Consider the following 9,060-nt stretch of genomic DNA (forward strand, 5'->3'; position numbering starts at 1 on the left):
TCAGCTTTCTGTCTGACTTCTGGCAAGCCTCTTCAACTCTCTGCGCCTTGGTTTCCCATCTGTTAAAGAGGAATAATAATATTTCCTTTCTTTCCTGCTTATTCCAGCAGCTCTTCTGGGCAGGCATTGTCTCTCTCAGTGTTTGTAGAGGACTTCTTGCCCGCTGGAGTTTTGATCCCTGCACTAAACCAGGACATACAGGGCCAGGGAGTGCCATGACATAGAAGCCCACTTATTTGCAATTTCTGATTCCTAAGGGACTAAAAGGTATGCTATAGTTTGTTAAACAGCTTCCTTAATATCAGTTCTTCAAGGACAGACAGAAGAAAAAAATCAGCCATTAAATTAGAGAAGGAAAGTGATTCACATCTCTGCTAAGATTTGTAAGAGTCTGAACTTACAAAGTAGAAATATCACAATTTGAGAGAAGAGAAAAAACATTAACCACAACCCAAAAGCAGAGAGTTGGCCTTCTCCATTTCTGCTCTTGCTTCTCTACACATCTGGCTTCTCTATCTGGACTGACCTTTTCAATTTCTCATTGACAAGACGTCTTCTTGATGCACATAGTGGCTTCCCGTGCCTGCATATGCTCATGCCCATCTGGTAGGGTGAAATTGTGCCCACTCACAGGCGCACACGCGCACTGTGAGCGAGACTAGGTAATATCAGTTGCAGAGCACTGGTTTAAGAAGACAACCAGCAAATATATAAAATTAAATCCCAGCTGCAGAGACTTTCTGGTAATAAGCAGTCCCGATTAGAAATGCAAATGTCACTGAAAGGGAGCATGTCTGTTGACAGTAGACTTTGAGGAAAGCTTTGGTTTTAGTGCTGGTAAATTAATCTTTAATTACGAGCATGCTCACTCCTGAAAGAAGTGCCCTGCGCATACTGAACTGACAGCATGTGAAACTTTCAGGCTGTTGCTTTTTTTTAATGTCAAACGGAACATCTCACCCCCAAAAAGCAGGTGAGAGCCCCATTTGCTGGTGGTGGGTTTAGCGCTCTAGTTCAGCTTAAGCTATGGCTGGCCAGTGTCACTGACTCTCCAGATGGCATCAACTTGCTAAAACCACCGGTATCAAAACAGCAAGACTCACATGCTCTTGATAAATACAAATATCTAGATGAATTATCAAGGTTTGGGTTTTACAAGGGGTACCAGAAAACACTCCTTGCTCCTGCTGTTATTTCCTTCACTGGCTCGATCAGAAGCAGAGAGAGGATCACAGGATGCTACAGCAAAACCTTCTTGAGGCCAGCAGTGAGAATGTCCGACACCTCCACTCCTGAGCTGGCTGGATTGTTAAAATAACATTTCCACTTCCAAGTAAGTAAATAAATCTCACTGGCAGGTTTGTCTTGTGACAGCCAACATCTTGTCTCCCTGAGAACTGGGCTGGTGTCCTGCAAAGCTGAAAACCCAGTGCTCTAAAACCTGAGTGCAACAGCCAAGAGGTACATGAGATCCATCCTCTGAGGTAGCAGATACAATGAAGTAAGCAAATATGTTCTAGCAATCCTATTATTAAAGTTACAAAAATAGTTTAATTTCTTAAAGTTATGAAATATTGCTGTCATTTTCCTAGACTCATGGAGTAATTTGGGTTGGAAAGGAACTTAAAGATCATCCAGTTCCAACCCTCCAGCAAGCTTTGGCTTTTTTAGCCTACAGCTACAAAGTTTTGCCCCAAAACCTGCATTGCCCGAAAGAGGCCATGCTGCACACCCACCTCAAAAGGCCCAGAACACCTGGTTTCAGACACAACAGGAAGATCAGAACATACCTTATCATAAATATGCATATGTGACACGAGAGCCTGCCGCCTTCTTGGAGAGATGCCATAATTGACAGAACAAAGTACAACAAAACTTCACATCACTGGTGGATCAGAAGAACAGAGGTAACTGAAAGGCTAGAAAATTACAGGTTTACTGACATTCTGCTCAACCTTACCCATTCTTTACTGAAAAGAGATAATAACCATCTATAGGAGAGCTGTCTTGCGGCTCCATTCATTCCCTTTTGCTAGCCCAGCTGAGAGGTGGTATAATATAACACACACTGGCATCTGGCATGTCATTTAATTACACCTTCAGCTTGCTGGGAAAATGTTTGAAGTGTCAAGGTAAGCAAACTATAAAAATATATTTCCCCTGCTACAGGGGAGCTCCTGCAATGGCAAGCAGAGAAGACAGGGCCTGCTCCAGCCATTACTCTGGGTCTGTTTGAGGAAGGTGATGCATGAGAGTCTAATCCATGAACAATTATTGCCCTTTGATAAGACACCACCTGCTCCCAGCAGTCTGGCTCTCATTCCTAACAGATACTTGAGAATTCTTCTCCAAATAAGCCATTGGTACAACAAGAAAACAGCACCACCACATTCAGTTAAGTTGTGCCTTCTGGTATCAGCACTGAGTATACACCACTCCTTTAACAATGAAGAAAAAACAAAGTCAAGGGCAATAAAATGCAACCACCACAAGAGCCTTGTAGGGCCTGTTTTAGCTCATCAACCAGATATGCAATCTGCTCAAGAGTGAAAGGCTGCTAGACATCACCTGTAATAAGGATAAGAGTAGGCCCATACTAGCAAACAATCCCCAACCACTAATAACTTCCACCCTACACTGATTCAAGGAGCTCTTTTAAAGAGCACAAACTGATCAGCAAACCAATCAGGTGTTGTATTTCCTTAATTAAGGCCAGTGATATCCTCCATTAGCCAAGTTGAAGGCTAAACACCTGTGAGGTAGCCAACAGTTGAGGACTTCCAGGTTCTTGTTCCTCCTGTGCTCTGTCTGTAAAACAAAAAACCCCAAAAACCTTAAGCTCTCTAATTCCAGACAGATGTGCTGAGACAGTTGCCCCATCCTATTGTGATGGGAGTACTCCAATGATTTTGTTTAAGCTCTGCTCCTGCAGCACCCTTTTGCTTCACTCCACCACTGCTTTTAACTCATATTTAAAAGCTCAGTTCTCTTCATCACTGCTGTGAAATAAGATTGGCCTCTCCATCAGTGCTTATTCTGGGCCTTGTTGCCATACACACGAGGGACAGGAGCAGATGGAGGGGGGGAGTCTCACCCCAGTTCAGTCTGCACAGTATTAAAGCTGCAGATAACCTCACACTTGCTAAACCAAAGATGACCCCTGAGCTTTTGACCCTATGAGCCGGTGAAACAAAGCAGAGTGTGTTAGGGCTGGACTTGTTACAAGTAATTGAGGTGAAAGAAATAAATCACATATTTTTTCTCTTTGTGCATTGAGGAGGGTGGGGGGAAAGGAGAAGAAAGTTCAATGCAGATATTAGTCACCTTGTTTTGTTCTTAGCAATGGAAATTTCTCAGAAACCAAAATAAAGGTTGTCGTATAAGAACCTGAAGAGAATAAAATTAGCTAGAAGCCACATCCTAACTTTCAAACCCACTGTATATATGCAGGTGTCTGCAGCTGAGCATGGTGGTTTTGTTTCAGCCCATCCGAGGTGTGAGTCACTTTCATCAAAAGAGAAGGATGCCTTGATCTGTGTGTGAGTGAGAGCCGGAACAGCAGCTGTTGAGCAAATAAAAACATCCATGCCAAGGATTGTAAGGATGGAGTTTATCTAATATGTAAAAAAACACCTGCTGCAAATGAAAAATTACACCCACAACCACCTGAATAAGATAAGCACATGATGGGGGAAATAAAGAGACAGAGTTATTATTAATCTGTTGGAACTTTTGAACCATCTCTTCTGCATCTCTTTTGCAACACAACAGTAGGATGCTCAAGGAAATAGCACTCCTTGCCCCAGACCTGCTCAGTAGCATTTATTTTGTCTGAGTGATTTTCTTTTCTTTGCTAAGTCTGGTGGAGATGAAAACACTAACCCAAAGAAGATAATTAGAAGCTAAATGAAACCACATACAGCTGTGCTACTACATGGCTAATGAACATGCAAATATATACATATGATAAGGACATAATACAGTCTGGCTGCCTTGAGTGGTTAGTGCAGATTTCCAAGAGCTGGAAATGCTATTGATTAGAACTGAGCTAAACTTCCTGACTTCAAAGATCAGCCTCAATATAATCATCATGCAACATACGGGAGCGTGGAGGCAAGGAACTGATGAATAACGGCTTGGGGGCCTGAATGTTCACACATAGGATGAGGGATGCCCTCTGGGCTGCTGAGTGCAGGCTCCTTGGCAGTGAGGACCAGTGCCATAAAATCCTCCCCAGCATCCTGGCATATTCAGTCTTGCTGTCAATTAAGATTCTGAAGTTGTGGGGTTTAGCTGGGATATTTACTTTTGCCTTCCCACCTCGCTTGGCAAGATGCTGATATGTGGAAGACACATTTTGTGGAGGACCAGGGCTGACAGTAACATGTATAAGTCAAAGCTTCTGGGATCCTGTAAAAGAGAAGGCATGAGCAGCATGGAAAGGTTCTCTTCTGAATGTCCACACATCCACATGAAAGATAGCCAAATCAGATTTACCTTATGTAGCTCAAGAACACCCATCTGAGAGTAACTCAGCATCCTACCCAGAGATGAGATGAGTGAGTCAGGCCTCAACCCTGCACAGAGCAGTTCAGTGGAGGGGATCCAGTCCTCGCCACTGCCCCCTTCCCTAGCCACATCGTGATGGAGACGTTACAGAAAAAGAACAAAGCTTGTTACTCTTCCATGGTAGCCAGAGAAAGGTCCCAGAGCCTTGAGGATGGCCATGGCTGGGAGAAAAACATGGAGAGATGCAGCACAGTCTCAGGCCAGGACACTGGGACAGGACACTTCCAGAACCAAATTTGTGCTGAACACAATGGTCAGTGCATAAAAATTAATCAAGTACTACAATTACTTGCTTTATTCATAATACTTAATGGTCATGTAATAGGAGTTTTTATTCAGCAGTTAAAGTTCATAAGTGCAGGTTTTACATGAAGAAAGGTATTATGCTGATAGTTTAATTACACACCTTTCTGCACACCAAAGTAAATGGGTTATGCAGGTTTTATAATTAAAGAAGGACTTCTGAGGGGAAATGAACTTTGCAGTTAGCAACATAATATTTGATTTTTATCAGATGTTTTTGTTTTGAATTTGCCAGCGCTCTGTGGTGTTGTAAACAGGTGAGAACGTTCCAAACTGCATGAGGTGTCAGGGGGAGGCTTTGAAAACACAGCATAAAGTAGCAGTGTTTAAAAATAGCAAGGGTGAGCATGAGGCATAAACATCATGGGTTTGGAAGGCTCTACAGAGCTCTACCCATGTAATTATGTACAGCAAAAGTCTGTCCAGTACATCTAGGAAACAGGCAAAAACCCCAACCTGAACAAGTAAGTGAAAAATAAACCCTCGTCCTTGGCAAAATAATAAAAAGTTTTCCTTTTTATTTTTCTTCATTTTGTTTTCAATAAGTTTCATGGCCAGTGAATGCAATTTTCCCCTCCTGCATGCCTACAAAGGCAGCAAAGCCAAAACTGTGATGAATGTTTGTGTGCGCGTTTGCTATTGGAATAACAGGACTACTCTCAATACTGAAGGCAAAGGTGGGCATGAGCCACCGACAGGTCAGGGCCAGCTCCTGTCTCCCTGTACTAACAATGTGGACATCTGTACAAGGCACGTGGTGTCAGGGAAGTTGATGGTCCTGGGCCTCCTCCCTTTTCAGGTTTTAAGAGCCTCTGTTAAGCGTAACTTCATTGCTACATACATTTCAAAGCACACCAAAAGTATACGTGGGTATACATACATACATATACATTTACAAACTAGCAGGAGAAATCCATTTTTCTACCATAGTGAATGCACGGACAAGAATTTTTCTTCAGTCTAAAATATTTCAAACATCACCAAAAGCCCCTCCACTGGTATGATATGAACTGACAGGCTCTTATCGTGCCCAACACAAATGAACATTAACAAGCGGGCTGAAGCAAAAAAAGGACTTTCCAAAAACAATAAGCAAGGGCAAGGCCTGAAATATTTTGAATACGCCCTTTCCTTTCTGGCAGGGCTGGAGAGTGACTGCCCTCAATGTTATGATTTGCTGGTGAAGGTGGAGTCCAGGTGATGGCAGACGGCAATGCCTGAGACAGGGTTCTCTTTGCTGGCAACAGCCTTCTTTGGCATTCTGGACCCATCAGTGACATTTGAAATCAGGCATCTCACATCCAAATACAGTGGAGTAATTTCAAAATCCTTTTAAATTGGAGCAGACACTCAATAATTACAACAGGAAGAGCTGTGTAAAGGGTGGATCCAAATACAACTGGACGGGTTTTTTTAATTTCATTGGCCAACTGCATAAATTAAAGACAATGAGAAGGAACTGTAACTGTTTTTCTCTTATTAAATCCATATACTTTGGCTCTGCTCATCATCGTTAACATACTGTTAGAAGAGCTGCTGCTGTATCTTTCAACCCCCATCCCACAATCAAGCCCTTGCTGCACTGTTGTGGATTTCAAAGAGTCACTTGCTTAAAAATAGAATGTGGGGTGTTTTATTTAAAAAATAAATAAATCTGAATGCAAACAGGTAAAAATCAGCATACACAATTGTCAAGTGTCAAACTCAGCTCCTCAGTTTGAATTTACATCACCTGGTAAGTGGGGCTCACAAGGCCATTGCTACTGCTCGTATGAGTTCTCCATCCTTGTAAAAGCAGATACTGTTCCAAGTATATTATTTTTAAGACTAAGAAGAGTAATTATAATAGGATTAACAGATTTCTCCCCCCCACTGCCTCATATCAGAGAGAGTATTATACCAGAATTATGACTAGATGTGTTTTTACTGTATATGGAAATGTATTACAACGAATGTATGCCTCAAAGACACTCATCATCCATTGCATTGTTTTGTAGAAGCCACTTCTCCCATGAAGGGCAACCACATGTGAAGGGAAAGAGTCCAAGTAAGTGTTTGGTAAACATCTGAAAATGAGAGACAAATAGCGCTGTGCTATCGTGCCATCTTACTTCAAATACCCACTTGAAAAAGACCCAATTCCTTCCCCACAAGCCGAGCCTGGCTCCCTAAATCAGGAGGAATCGCAACGCTGGTAAACTTGCAGAAATATTTTTACAGTTTTATTAGAGGTTTTAATTCAGTGCTTTATCTACCTCTGTTAGTCGCAAAATAGCTTTAAATATTCAAGTGGTAATTAATGAATCTTTTATGTTGCAAATCAAACATTTTCATCTGTGCCGTGGTACGGTGGCAGCGAGAAGGAGGGGTTTAAAGTGTAATTGTTTCTACTGTTCCCCTCGCAGCGCTGAATGCCTCTTTACCCTTTATTATATCATTGGCTTTTGCTTCAGTTCATCAGCACTTCGCCACATCTTATCGTTCGATATTTGCTGTCTATTTTATTATTTCTTTTTTCAGCTCAAGATTTCTTACTGTGCCTTTGCCAGAGACATTCCTAAGGAGATGGAAACTCTCTGAATGTGGAATTTTCGCATGAGTGCAAAATAATAAAAAGCATGTGTGTATTAAAAAGGGATCAACTTAATGTGAAATGAGCATTGGGTTACATTAATATTCTATTACAGTAAAAATCATATTTAATAAATTTTCTCCAGATTTTTCAGAACCTTACTGTATTTTTCTAAGTCGTATGCCAATCCAAAGAAACAGTGTATGTGATACATTTGATTTATGTTAAGTAAATAACCTGCACAGCCCATTTTTTGGGTAAAAAAAAAAAACATTGTGTAGAAACACACACCAGACTGAAATGTGTGCTTAGTTTCCATCTGCTAGGAAGGAATAGTGTTGGTCTTGTGCAGCAGAAAGCCTCTATAAACAGTATTCTATTTTATTGATGCTATATGTGGATTTTTATGTTTTGTGGCAAGAGCAGGAGAATGAAAACATTGTAATTTACCCTAAACCATAAAATTATACTAGTACTAAAGTAATTACTTCACATATTAAAATACAGTTTCCTTTAGTTTCTTTTGTCATCACATAAAACCAGGCGCTGAGCGCTGCAGCGCATAGGGGCCAGAGCTTTTCTTGCCTTCACAAAGGATTGACACATCCTTGATCGTACACTATATCACCCGACCCTTGTTGTTCTGTGACCCTAATTAATATTATACTCAGTGACATTTATGTATCAGAGCAATAAGCTAAACAGGAAACAATTTATGTCACCTAAAGCTTTTTAACAAATCGATGCAACTATTTGTAATTGCTTGTTTCACAAGATTAAAAGTACTCAGCCTTGATCTTCGCCCACAGTTTTGTGGCCAACATGACCTGTGCTTCCGTTGTAAAATAGGAGTGTTGGTGATCAGCACCTATTTCCATCAAGTAATCCATATTGCTAATATTTCTGGAATTTTAATGTAGTTACAATTTATAGCCGATCAAATGTGGTTACCTAAATTGCTGTTGCTAGTAGACAGTTTAACTGTCTTTATTAATTACAGTATAATTTAATGTTTGAGTACAGGCACTTGTGTTGGTCATTTTTACAGCCAAAGCAGTTATGTGCCTTATGACGAACCATTTTAGCATTTTCAATGGAAATTTGCTAATATGATGAGTGATAAAAATGTCAAACTCTGGTAAATAATGGTTATTGCTTTGGCTGGAATTAATCCTTGAAAGGATTGTTACCTTCAAATTAACATAACTTGAAGAGAAAAAAAATATGGTTTTTAGGCTTCTTAGATGCGTAAAAAATGGCCACTGAACTAAATAATTACACACAAACCCCCGCAAAATGTGGGGTTTTTTCTTTTCCTTCAGGTAGACAAAGAAATTTCCTGTGCAATAAAAAGGCAGGAGGAGCTCTTTTTTGTTAAACACCCCAAGGCGATGTTGCCATTTCCAGCTCAGGTGCTCTAAAGATCTCTATAACAAAGCCAGTAAGAAGGAGTTCGCTCAGTCTCAGCACTGGGGCTGGGGGCAAACCCAGGTGCACACAGCAGAGAGACTGCAAACACATGTGGGGGCCATGTCTCACCACGTCGGGCATCACCACTGGGGGGGACAGAGGTTTGTTACCACCATATGAGGATGAAGAGCGCTTTGACGTGATGG

This window comes from Psittacula echo (assembly GCF_963264785.1).
Source record: "Psittacula echo genome assembly, chromosome: 9".
Classification (NCBI taxonomy): Eukaryota; Metazoa; Chordata; class Aves; order Psittaciformes; family Psittacidae; genus Psittacula; species Psittacula echo.